The sequence below is a fragment of the Chelonia mydas genome, chromosome 5, assembly GCF_015237465.2.
Source record: "Chelonia mydas isolate rCheMyd1 chromosome 5, rCheMyd1.pri.v2, whole genome shotgun sequence".
Classification (NCBI taxonomy): Eukaryota; Metazoa; Chordata; order Testudines; family Cheloniidae; genus Chelonia; species Chelonia mydas.
This window is the reverse complement of record NC_051245.2, coordinates 51560436-51573313: the sequence shown is the minus strand read 5'-3', so window position 1 is coordinate 51573313 and position 12878 is coordinate 51560436.

Here is a 12878-nt window from a genome sequence, read left to right as displayed (position 1 = left end):
GTGTAGTTCAAACCCCATTTTTCGACAGCTTGCCTAAACATTTGTTCTGGTCTGTATTTATAACTTCATAAATAAAGGAGAAAAAGTTCAGCTTATTTTTCTTAGGGTTATGAATTTTAAAAACTCAGAGAATATTGGAACCACTAGCAATAGGTAAAATGAGTTTATAAAGAGCCATTGTAAATTGGCTTAGCCCCATGATTAGGCCACAGACCTTTGCAGACACATTTGATTGCTTTGTTGATACTGTATTATTACTAAATTATTGGATTTAATAGACTGCACTTTGATTTTATGGAACTATTTGAATACTGTATCTCACAAAATCTTACTTGAAAAATTAATGGAATTGGCTTGGACAGATCACTGTCATAACCACAGTATAAAGTTGTTCCTCTTTTCAGTGAGAGGATAATAGCAAACTGCCTTAATCTGCAAGCTTCACCATTATACACACTGACCTCATGGCGCAAAGAATATAAGGCAACATATGTATTTAAAGGGGCTAGTGAAACAAATGATGAAGGAATAGGAAGCTTTCTCTCATGGAATAGGCAAAGAAAAGAAAGCTGATGTGCTGAAATATTTCTAAAATCAAAGAAATTAATTTTGTTGAACGTTGTAGTGATGGCCATGCAGGCTCAAGTTTTAAAAAATGGGTTTTAATTTTGTGCTGCCCACGGGAAGCCAGTGAAAGATGTTGGGTAGCCAGCACCTCAGAAAATTAGGCCCAAGATATTGAAAGTTCTGCACACAAAAATGGAAGTGTGCCAAATTAGAGGCCACTTTTGAAAATTTGTGCCACACTGTCTGTCTGACCCCACTATGCTGTCCATGAGAGACTGCACTTCTGCCTAACCTCAGGTTAGAGCGGATTTCCTTTGGTGGTTGGACCCTTGGAGGACCTGTGGTTGTGGATGCCACATACACAGACACTGATTGTGAAAATGACATTGAAGACAGAGGGAGAACATGGTTCAGGAAGCCACAGGGCAGTTCTTGAGGTCTTGTGCCCTATGACTTACAAGGCTATTCACTTAAAGTAGGGGATACATAATTTCCTTACTGGTTTAAAATGAAAATTTATTTGCTCGCTCTCTCTTCTTAAAGACAGAGGAAAACTCAGAGTGATAAGGTGTAGAGTACAGTCTCTTTCAACCCACAGCTGGGAATAGATTGATAGTCTCTTTTGATAGAACAGAAACTCCATGGAGAAGCAGCTGCTGTTTTTCCTGTGTTCCCTGCAGGTTACAGTTGAGGCAGCAGCAAACTACAGGAGAGAGTAAATGGAAAGGAAGACAAAGAGAAGGCCTCCTCTCTTTTAGCAATAATGATTGCTTCAAAGTTATGTCTACACTGCAACATAAGCCTGTGCTTGAGCTTGGGCTCAAGCCTAACCCCACTTGTGTCTACACTGCAATTGCACTAACCCAGGGCTCAGACCTAGGGCCCCAGACACTTGCAGGGCTGAAAGGTCTGAGCATGAGTCAAGCCAGGACTCAAGGTCTGAACCCTATTGCTTTACAGTGTAGATGCAGCCCTGCTTGACTCAGGTTCCTGTGGTCCACCAGAAGTATCCACAATTCCATGTGATAACTTCCTTACCTTAGTCCTCTCTGTCCCAACAATCTGCAATCCTCTCTACTGAAATGGAAGCCCACCTTCCCTGGGCAAACGGCAGCAACTCAGATCAGCATTAACCCATTCTCTTCTGATCACTGATCTGCAGGCACACTATCAGAGAGCCTCCTGGGTTTGCAATGGAGAGAGAACTGATCAAGCCTTTTGCACAGTGAATTGCTTTATGGTCATGGGACAACAGACAAATTTTGGCGAATCTCTGGTGCGAGGCCAGTAAAACGGTGGAATTCAGCAAAAGCACCAGGAATGATCATGTATACCAGCAGATAGCTAAAAAGCTGCAGGTTTTCTGGACAGGATCAGTGAAGGGAGCGAATTAAGAGGCAGAAGAGCAAGTACCGGAAGACCAGGGACAAGAACCACAACGTGGGCAACTCACCAATGAGATGCCCAGTTTATGATGACTGTGACTAGATCCTGGGCACTGTGCCCAGCACAGAGCCAACTGTGCTTCATGACAACCTGGTCAGTGGCAGGGTGCCCTGTTGGCCCCTGAATCCAGTGGGGGGACTGATGGGAGCCATCCGCAGACTCCCAACAAGGAGCATGAAATGACTCGTTCAATGAAAGCTGTCCCAGAGCAGGCCGTGGATTAGGATCAACAGCAAATTCTCAGTCCCCACTCGGAAGAGTTGTTTGATTCCCTGCCCACTGCTCTCAAGGAACAGCCCATTGCACAGCCTGCAGCAAACCCGGTGGAGATGAAGCCACCCCAGAGGCTAGTAAGTGTCTGACTCAAATTTACAGATTATTACAATAATGGGACGAATTTCTGTTGTAAAAAGCACTGCAAAAATAAGCCCCAGCAACCAGTGTGGCCACTAATGGCAGATTGTATCACAGCGCCTTGGTGTCCCCCTCACCACGTGGAGTTCAAAATGGCAACTTGGAATTTCAAACATTCATAAACAGCTGAAAAGGTTATTTTAAGTGTTAAGCCACAGAGGTTTGCTGGGGTCATTCATGCTTTCCTTTCAGTAGTCACTCTGTAATCACTCCTCCTGGCTCTATGGAGCCACCTGTGAACAGTGAACTGAGTGTGTGTGTTTGGGAAGCAGTTTCCAAATCTAGTCCATTTCAGGTAACGGTCTGCAGGTCACAAAATCATTTCAACAAAGTACGATGGGGGTGTCATTTTTTCCCCACAGAACTGTGGCGGGTGCAGGGTGGAGGACAGCAGAAGGTTTCAGCATATTTGCATGCAGCAAATAACAGGATAAGCCATGTGTGAGCTAACACAGCATCATGTTTATTCCCTCATGCATTCTGACCCAATCCTGGCTGCTGGTAGCTGCAAACTTTTCCTGAAGGAGGAACTCCAGAGAGTTAGTCACATTGTGGGCAATGGCGTATTTTCCAGGCCCCTCTGTATAGTTGACTAGTCCACTCCACCCACAAATGTGGTGTTTGGTCACTATACTTTTGAATATTTCAGCTGCATACACTCTCTCCAGCAGCTTGGAATAACATCGCCCTCTGCCAATAGGACACCATAAGAACAGTTGTGTCTTCCAAAATATGAAAGGCCTTTTCCATTGGGCCATGCAAGTCCATACTGTGAGAACACAAAGCATCCCTGACTTCTGCTGTCCAGGTGCAAACATCTCCCACAGTGGTAGGTGCACTTTCTGGCTGAGTGTACCAATCCAGCATCCCTTCACTGTCACAGGTCCGTTCAGGGGGAAATAGCTCACCTCTGGCTTCACAAAGGCTGTGAAGAACACAGCAAACCACAGTAATTCGGGCAGCATTGAATACATTGTCATCCAAATGGGTTTGTAGACACCTCCAATGTGATTGTAATGTGCCAAAACCATATTCAACAACCATTCTATACCTATTGAGAGAGTATTAACTAAACCTTTTTTTGCTAGGGCATCTGAAACCAGGGTATGGTTTCATAAGACAAGGCAAAAGGGGTATGTGGGGTCCTCCAGAATAGCAGTGGAGACAGTATTTATGTCAATGGCATTTGGTGGGAATAGTATCCAAGACCATCCATGAATATAGACAACCACACATCAAAAAACTCTGGCAGTGTGAACTCTTCCAGTATAGCCCATGTTGACATTCATAAATCTGCCACTGTGGTCCACTAGTGCCCGCATAACAATGGAGTAGTACCCTTTGCAGTTTATGTATGAGGAGGGCAAACTATGGACACAGGAGTCCCATCAATGGCCCCAGCACAGTTAGGAAACCCTATTTTCTCAAATCCAGCAATTAGCTCTGGAATATCTTTAAGGCCACCTTGGGGTAAACCACATGCCTGAATGCCTCAGTTACCTCCGCCACCTCTTTACCCACAGTTAACTTTCCAAACCCAAACTGGTTGTCAATGGACCTGTAGCAGTTGGCTACCCCAGACTGTTATAGAAAAGTGCTTCTGGACTGGCCCGGGTGACCTCAGGTGTGTCTCTTTACACTGGAAGGTGCGGGCAAGCTGCTCACAAAGCTCCAGAAATGTGTCTTTCTTCATGCAAAAGTTCTGGGCCCACTTTGGTCATCCCAGGTCTGCAGGACAATGTAGTTCCACCAGTCTACGCTTGTGGCTCTGTGCCAAAAGCAGCACCCTACATAGGGGGCATCAGTGGCTATACCAATTATACTGTGCAGTATCTGCCAGTGCACTCCTCCTCCCCTCCTCCTGCAGTTCCATCAGGAACACTATCAAGTACCTTGGGTGGGGAAACATCCACCAGCACCTCACAAGAGATGTTCGTCAAAAGGCACCTCCTCCATGTCGCTGGCTCCGGTAGCTGGGAGCACAAAGACCAAAATGACTGCTCAGTGGCAGGGCCGGATTTACACCTTACGTGCCCCTAGTCACAGCATCTTCAGCACCCCCCTGCCTATAGTTGAGCTTCGTGTTGCACATAGTTTTAGAGAGGTAAGGTGCCCCTAGAATGCCGGCGCCGCTAGGCATGAGCCTACTGTGCCTAATTGGAAATCCAGCCCTGCTCATCAGGCTGTGTTGGTGGGCTGTTCAAACTTCTTGTAATGTGTGGGGTGGGAAGTAAAGTTTTTCCACAGTGCACCATGGTCCTAGGGCTAGAGTGACCATGTGTAGGGGGGAGCGGGACTAGGGACTCTGGCATATGGTTACTTGAGTCAGGTCTGCACTGTGCAGCGTGGATGCCAGTGCCCTAGGTTCCAGCATGGGTTAGAAAATACTTAATGTAGGGTTAAAACGCAACATAGATGCTCAAGCCCAGGGTTCCCTAACACAGGTCAGCTGGCTTGAGTCCCTCTAACCCTGGGCTTACATTGCAGTGTAGACATACCCCTAGTGGCAACCAGCAACTAAAATTTGCCCTTTTGGAGTTGTAGAGGGGCCGGTATCAGGAGCATAAGTAAGAATTCTGGCTGGGAACTCTGGGACACATGCCACAGTCACAACTTTGCCATCCCTTAAATGCTTCATTAAATATCAGCCAGCTCTGCTTGCCAATGTGGGAAAGCAGGACTACATCCATACTACCACTGCCACCTGCGCTCAGGGCTGTCCCTAGGGGGGTGTGGGGCCCGAGACAAATCAGCCCCTGACAGCTTGGGAGCCCCACTCTGCATCAGCAGCTGGGCCGGTGGGACAGATCTGGCCTGGTGCTGGGCTGCCTGCTGCTTCTGGCAGTTGCCAGCGCCTACTGTGGGGCTATTGTTGGCCATAGCGCCACGGCAGCTCAGGGCTCTGACCAGGGCGGGGAACTCGCTGCACCAAAACACATGCGGCTGAGCCAGGCACTGTCTCCGCTAACTGTGAGCAAGATGGCGGGCCCTGCGGAAGTGACGGATTCATCTTCTGGCAGTGGCATTGGAACATTTTAAATAGGGGTGCTGAAAGCATTCTCAACATCAGTACAGGCAGGACAGAAAAGAGGAGGGAAGGAAAAAATGGAAAAAAGAAAAGTTAAGGAGGAAAGAAGTGGGAGGCCAGGAAGGCTGGGAGGAGGAAAGACAGGAGATGGAGAGGTGATGGGATGGGGGAGGAGCGGAAGAAGAGAAGGAAGGAAAAGAAGAGCTGGAGGAAGAGATGGAGCAAGGACCGGAGATATTTTAAACTCTTTTAAAATGTTTCCTCTGCATCTCCACCAGGAAAGAGATTAGAGGCAAATAGGCACTTTCAACCCCATACCTTCAACAGTGTGCCCTTGTTGCCAAGAAGGCCAATGGCATTTTGGGATGTATAAGTAGGGGCATTGCCAGCAGATCGAGGGATGTGATCTTTCCCCTCTATTCGACATTGGTGAGGCCTCATCTGGAGTACTGTGTCCAGTTTTGGGCCCCACACTACAAGAAGGATGTGGAAAAATTGAAGAGAGTCCAGCGAAGGGCAACAAAAATGATTATGGGGTCTGGAACACATGACTTATGAGGAGAGGCTGAGAGAACTGGGATTGTTTAGTCTACAGAAGAGAAGAATGAGGGGGGATTTGATAGCTGCTTTTAACTACCTGAAAGGTGGATCCAAAGAGGATGGATCTAGACTATTCTCAGTGATAGCAGATGACAGGACAAGGAGTAATGGTCTCAAGTTGCAGTGGGGGAGATTTAGGTTGGATATTAGGAAAAACTTTTCCACTAGGAGGGTGGTGAAACACTGGAATGCGTTACCTAGGGAGGTGGTGGAATCCCCCTCCTTAGAAGTTTTTAAGGTCAGGCTTGACAAAACCCTGGCTGGATGATTTAGTTGGGGATTGGTCCTGCTCTGGGCAGGGGGTTGGACTAGATGACCTCCAGAGGTCCCTTCCAACTCTGATATTCTATGATTCTATGATACCTCCCAGAAAGTCTTTTATATCCTATTTTGAAGAAGCAGGCAGCTGTGAGTAAATACTGCTACAGCTTACTGCAGGGATTCATTTATTTAAATGACATACGGTATTTGAGGGAAACAGTAAAGTTAGATTTCAACTTTCTACTAACATCTCAGGTGCTAAGTCTGCAGAACTGTGTCCCACATCTCCTTCACCCTTGCTACTGAACCTAAGGCTCCTGACTATTATGTTATATTGTGTTGTAGTAGGACCTGGCTTGTCATTATTTATCATGCATTTTTAAAAAGTTGACTTTGTGGTTAAATCCTTGCCTACAATTTAGATATTTACCCCTAAGTGACTGATAGACTTAGATGGGATCAGCATTCTCAGGAGACTGGGTTCATTCACAGAGGGGGGAAAACCAGACAATAGAGTCTCAGGAAATCTCCAGCTTCCAATTTTTCCTCCTCTGTGCTGCTTCAGTGATTCACAATAGGTGTATTCAGCAGTGGGGACTTATTTCTTCATTCTTTTGATGCATTGTTGTTTATCAGGCCTTGCTGCTTGCACATGTGTGAACACCTCTCGTATCAGACATCAGATCGCCAGAGAGATCATCTCACTGAAGCCCGGAAAACCTGGGGGCTACAGCAAGCATCATATTCTAAAATTAAAAAAGGAAAGCTAACATGTTCAATAATAGTCTTGCCTCTGTGAGGCTAAATGAGTCCTTAGGTAATGATATATATTTTATATATTGATTTCCATCTTCAAAGTACCAGGGAGCCTGAAGGTGGGAAACTAAGTCATTTGTCACAGGCCCCAGAGGTTTAGAGCCAAACTGAGAACTCAGGAATTCCTAACTCCCAGTCCTGTGCTCAGAGCACTGTGCATCTTTCTCAGCTCTTCCCTCTTACGTCCTTTAAAATGTTCGTTTTAAAAAAACCCTTCTTGAAATGGCTCATTTGCTTCCTCAAGCGATGGGACTAATTTGGAAGGCACTATTTCCCCCTTAGTGCTAACATGGCTCATCCAGAAATCTAAAGAACCATGGTGGTTTGAAAGCCCAGGCAGAGGAGAACTGCATCAGCAAGATCTCTGGGATGGATTTTGTCCCTGTGACGGGGTGCTCTACTCGCTGCTGGATGGCACCTCTTTCTGGCTATTCTGGTGATTTAGCTTTGCAAGGGCCCCTTCATGCGGTTGCACACCATCTCTCTGCCTCGCTCCGCAGTCCCTCTCTCGCTGCGGCTGCCTCTTCGTGACTCAACCCTCCAGCCAGGTCATTATACGCACACCCACCCCCACTTCCAGGGTATCAAAGTCTTTCTTCAGCAATCTTAGGCAGTCTTCCCATTTGCTGCCTTATTGCCACTTCCTCAGTCTTAGGCAGTCTTCCCACTCACTGCCCCATGGTGCCATGGCCTCAGTGGCTGGCAGGGGAACACAGGCCCACCTTCTACTCCAGCTTCCAGTTCAGGGACCCTATAGTCGGCAGCCAAGATTTGTTCCCTTCTAGATTTTACTGCCTTTCCTGAGCCCTTTCCTTACCATCTGCAACTGCCCTTCTCTGTGTTTGCCAGACTCCCAACTCCCTCCTCCCAGGGAGTAACTCTGGCTACCTATCTCTGCAGCCTCCAAACCCTTCTCCCAGGGAGTTACTGCAGACTTTCCCAGCCACCACCTCAGCTGTCAATTTCCTAGGTTTACAAGTCCAACCAGCTCGTTCCTCCTCAGCCAGGCCCCCTCACTCAGTCAGAGGATTACTTAGCCACCTGATTCCCCTCATCTGTGGCCTGTTGGGTTAATTAGCGTCTTTCTCAATCTTTCAGGGTAAGTGTATTGGGGGGGGGGGGTGCTTTCTGGCCACCAGGTCAACTCATTGAATTCAATGGGTTGACCTGGTGGCCCATTTGCTTTCCGGCCACCAGGTCAACCCATTGGATCTAATAGGTTGACCTGGTGGCCAGTTTGCTTTCCGGCCCAGGTGTCACCCCATTCCCAGGGCAGCGCAGTAGTTCTTGTGAGGACCACAGAGGGGGGTTAATAATCAACATGGAGCAGGTATGGGGGAGGCTTAATAGTTGTCCCAATGTGTTCTTTGCAAAGCACCCAGCATACTTGGCTTGAGACCACACTTGACCACAGACTACTGGCAAGCCCAGTCTCAGTGCTTTATTTTATTACAGGAGTGCCAGAGTATTATCCTTTCTAGGCCTCAATGATTGAATGTGAATTCAGATACATTGTCAAGTAGTCCCATTGCTGCAACCATTACCTCACTGCTTCAGTACTTGCAACAGCTATGGGAATTCTTGCTTCTATATTGAAGCAGCTAAGCCTGTGCCCAACCCTCTTGGAAAGATGAAGAGTTGCTTTGGAGAAGCCATTTAAGTAAGGGAGAAGGACAAAAATACAAACAATGCAGAGGATCTAGCAGCTCAATAAACACCCTGGGGGAAAATGGATCAGTCTTATTTCCCTTTTCCACGTAGGGCCTTTGTTTTAGTACGATCTGTAAAGGTCAGTGGTGTGTGGAGAAAGGTAGGGAGATCATTGGTTGCTGCTGAGTTCTATATCTCCATCTTGACAATGTCTCTAGTAGGTGTTTGTATTTTTAATGAGCAATCATTTGTCAAATTCATCTGATGACTGATGTGTTCCTTCTGTCAAAGTTTTTCATCCTTTCTGTCAATTTATAACTATAAAGGATTCCTTTGAGATTATAGCAACTTTCATTTACTCAGTATTGTGATAAGCTATGTGCCCTCCAGCGCTTACATAACCTTTACAGTGAAGACCACAAAACAGAGCACTGCTCAACATGGCAGTTTTATGAGATTTCTGCCATGCATCAACATTACCAGAATAATGTTTTGACTGTGTACTGTAGACTTCTGGGTTCTTCAAAAGGCAACTTGTTTTAAGCATTCGAGACAGCAAGAAATTGTTTTGTCTGTCTACATACATCATACTGTGTAGGGAATGGGGACCCATTGGCCAACATGGTTTCAAATGACAGAGCTACCTTTTCATTAGGTGTTTGGTGGTTAAGAAAATAACTTTTAAAATACAGATTTTCTTAAGGTGAGTCCTGAGATCCTTTTTACACATGCATTTCCATTCTTATATTTGCATGTGCTATTAACTCAGTTGTATAGAGAAAACTGGGATCTTATCTAAATATCCCACTGTGTACACACAGATCCCTGATTTGTTCCCACAGTTGTGGGAAATGCATGCACAAGAGTAGGCATGGTAATTTGTGCCAACTTTATTTAATGACAATCTAGGTTTACATAAAGAAATGGTTATATAATGAAGTCTGGGAGTAAACTCTGGCAGGAGACCAGACCTAATAATTCCACTTGGCAAGAGCATCCCTGCCAACAAGGAAATGCCTTGGTTGGTTTTCCAGGGCAAACGATTAACTGTTGCTAAAGGATCTACCACATTGTGGTATTACTGACTGAAGGGGAGAGGGGAAACATAAATGGTTGATTTCTATGCAATGAATTTGTTCTCTATAAACAAATTTGGTTTACTTTGCATTTGATGGATTTGTTCATTTGTTTTATTACCAACAAGGGAGAGCAAATAGTGTACTTTCTCTTTAAAATTCAACTGCTTAAATCCAGCCAAAACAAAGAGCAATATTGTACTGGAACAGTTGTGGATCAATATTTTACATCTGATTTCATCCAAGTTTAATGGCAGTGTTTCATTTGAAAAAATTAACTATATCGTCAAAGAAAAAATCCATGAAACATATTTAATAATTGTTTTTGTAGTGAATAGAAGTGTTTGCTTTTCTACTAGCCCACTGGCAAGGATAGTTTCAAAATAATGTACGAAGACACACAGATATTACATATGTAGTTGTACTATAATACTTCATAAAATGTAACTACACGGTGGTATGATTCAAGCTCCTACTGTCCTCAGTAATGATTTACTCAAATGGAAGTTGAAGAGTTTTCATCTACCGTATGGACTGTATTAAGAAACAAATCTCCAAATGTATAACAAAGCTGACTTCCCCAAAAGAGAATTTTATGCATGTATAATAATTAAAATATTATCAATTAAAGTTGCAAAACTCTCAGTTACCAAGCTTCTATCTAACTTTCTGACCTACAGCTTCATTACCTGCCATCTCTTCAATATTTCTCTCTCACAGTTCAGTAACCTTTGCATTCCCAATTCAATAGAATGTATATCAAAGCTTCCACAGGTGATTTAGGTGAAGCTCTGTGGGTTTCTATGCATGGAAGTCTGCACATAGTATATATTGAATCAGGAAAGCTCTGTAGTAATCATGCTCCACAATAATGTGTTATTTGAATAAAAGAAGTATGTAGAATAAAACACATAGTGAGACTCCCTATGAGATTGAGTGACTTGTCCAAGGTCATACAGCACATTAGCAGCAAAGCTAGAATTAGCTTCCTCATTGGCCACAGTTTGAATAGCTATAACTTGTTAAATTTCTTTTAAATAAATGTATGTGTAATGCTGCTTTTGAACAGATAGAATAAAGATTGATTCCAAGTGTGTTGCCCCCTGAACCCAGCAGGCCATATGGCCTTTCTAAGACCATAAGCCCACCTCAGTTAGTGTTGCTTGCATCCTCCCCCTCTCCAGAGAGGCTCAGGTTCACAAGAGGCCAAATAGCTCTCTTCATCTCAGGCTTACTCCATTTCCAGTGAAAATGTAAAATGTGCGAGTTAATAAACCAACACTTTACACATTAGAACATCAATGGGTCTCTACTGGGAATCAAAGATACCAAAACAATGTGTGCCTTGAAGCAGTGCAAATATGCAATCAAATGGAAGTCTCCTTGCCGAATGCCAAGCAATTAACAGACTTTAAATATTTCCTGTAAATGATTCCTTTATTCTTTTTCTACTCCAAATGGTCCATGCTCATCTAATCTCCATCTTTTCCCCCCAGCAGTGGCCTTAAGTCTCCCAAACCATATGATTCCTATTATAAGACTGGCACCCGGCTTATGATCCATCAACGCCTCACCTTCACGAGGTGCTGATGGATCCGTACAACATGCTAACACCTTTTAGACATTCCAGCAGGAAATCCAATGGTGTAAAAATAGACAGCATACCACCAACTGTGTTAACAAATTCTAATTATAATCGGGCCAGCTGTTAGAAGCTACAGGCCATAAGGCCTTCATATGATTACAAGTAAAATGACATTGAACATTTACTCTAGCTCTGCTTAACGGTTGTACTCACGTACTGATACATTGTCACTTCCCACGGTAGCCAGCACATGCTGTATCAATAAAGAGAAATATTAAATCCATTCCCAGTGCTGAATATTTGCTCCAAACTTTTAAGATTCTCAATGGGGAAGCAGCCCTTTCCAGAGCAGGGTTCTGTTTGCAATCTTTGTCATGAGAAAGATGAATCATTCAGTCAAACACAGATGCAGGGAACCCACAGTTAAGAATATAATGTCTCATTCAGAGGTGTGGTGTCTTTCGTATGGGAGTGGATCAAGACAAAGGATGGATCTATTTTGCCTTCAGACTTTGATGTCAGACATTAAAGACACACCATTGCCTCATGGAAAGCTTTGAAAAAAGCCATTTAAAAGCACTTCTCCTTATAGGAAAGTTTTTGTGTTCACTGTAGCCATGTGCCAGAACAAACTAGTGGGGCCCCTTGAGCCATTAATGTCATTAAGCTGTTTTAAAACACATTAGCCAGACATTTGAAAGAAGGCTGCATACATATACTGTATGATGCTACATATTATAAATATTGCAGTATATCGAATACTAATGACATTTAGTCTGTTAAATGGTTGTGCTGCACTTTCTGGGTTGTTTTTTTTTTAATTTACCAGCTCTGATGGCAAAACTGTGTGCCCATATTTGCATAATAGTTACCACAATTAAGCGTGCAATCAGGTGACTGCACCAACAGATGGATAGCTGGATGCCTAACAAGAAATTTCCATGTCTAAACACCTCAGCTGTGTGCATGGTCACAGGTATTACAATTACACAATTGCACATGGCCCTAGTCCTCAGAAATGTGTCTCTCTATATTGGATGTAGGCACAGAGCCAGAATATGGCTGAGCCTTCCCCTCCCTTCCAGCTAACAACCTTTAAAATAAAGTGATCATAAATGTTCCCTGTTTCTCTTCCCACATTTTTATGACTATTTGAGATGATCTTTGTTAAGATCTCATCTGCTCCAGCTGATTAGCCCCACCAGGAGACTCATCATAATTCAGAGTCTGTAACATCAGGGTTGGTTGCTGTGGCAATGGTTAGGAGCTTAGAGAATTGAGACTCCTGCACAGTGCAGGTGTGGAGTATGAGATATGGAAGAGCAAGGTAAAAATGGATGAGTGCAGGGAAACACGAGCCTGCATTAATGAAAATATGATTGTGTGGCCAACAAGTCACCCAGAGCTATCATCAGAAGTAAGGACAAAGAGGGGA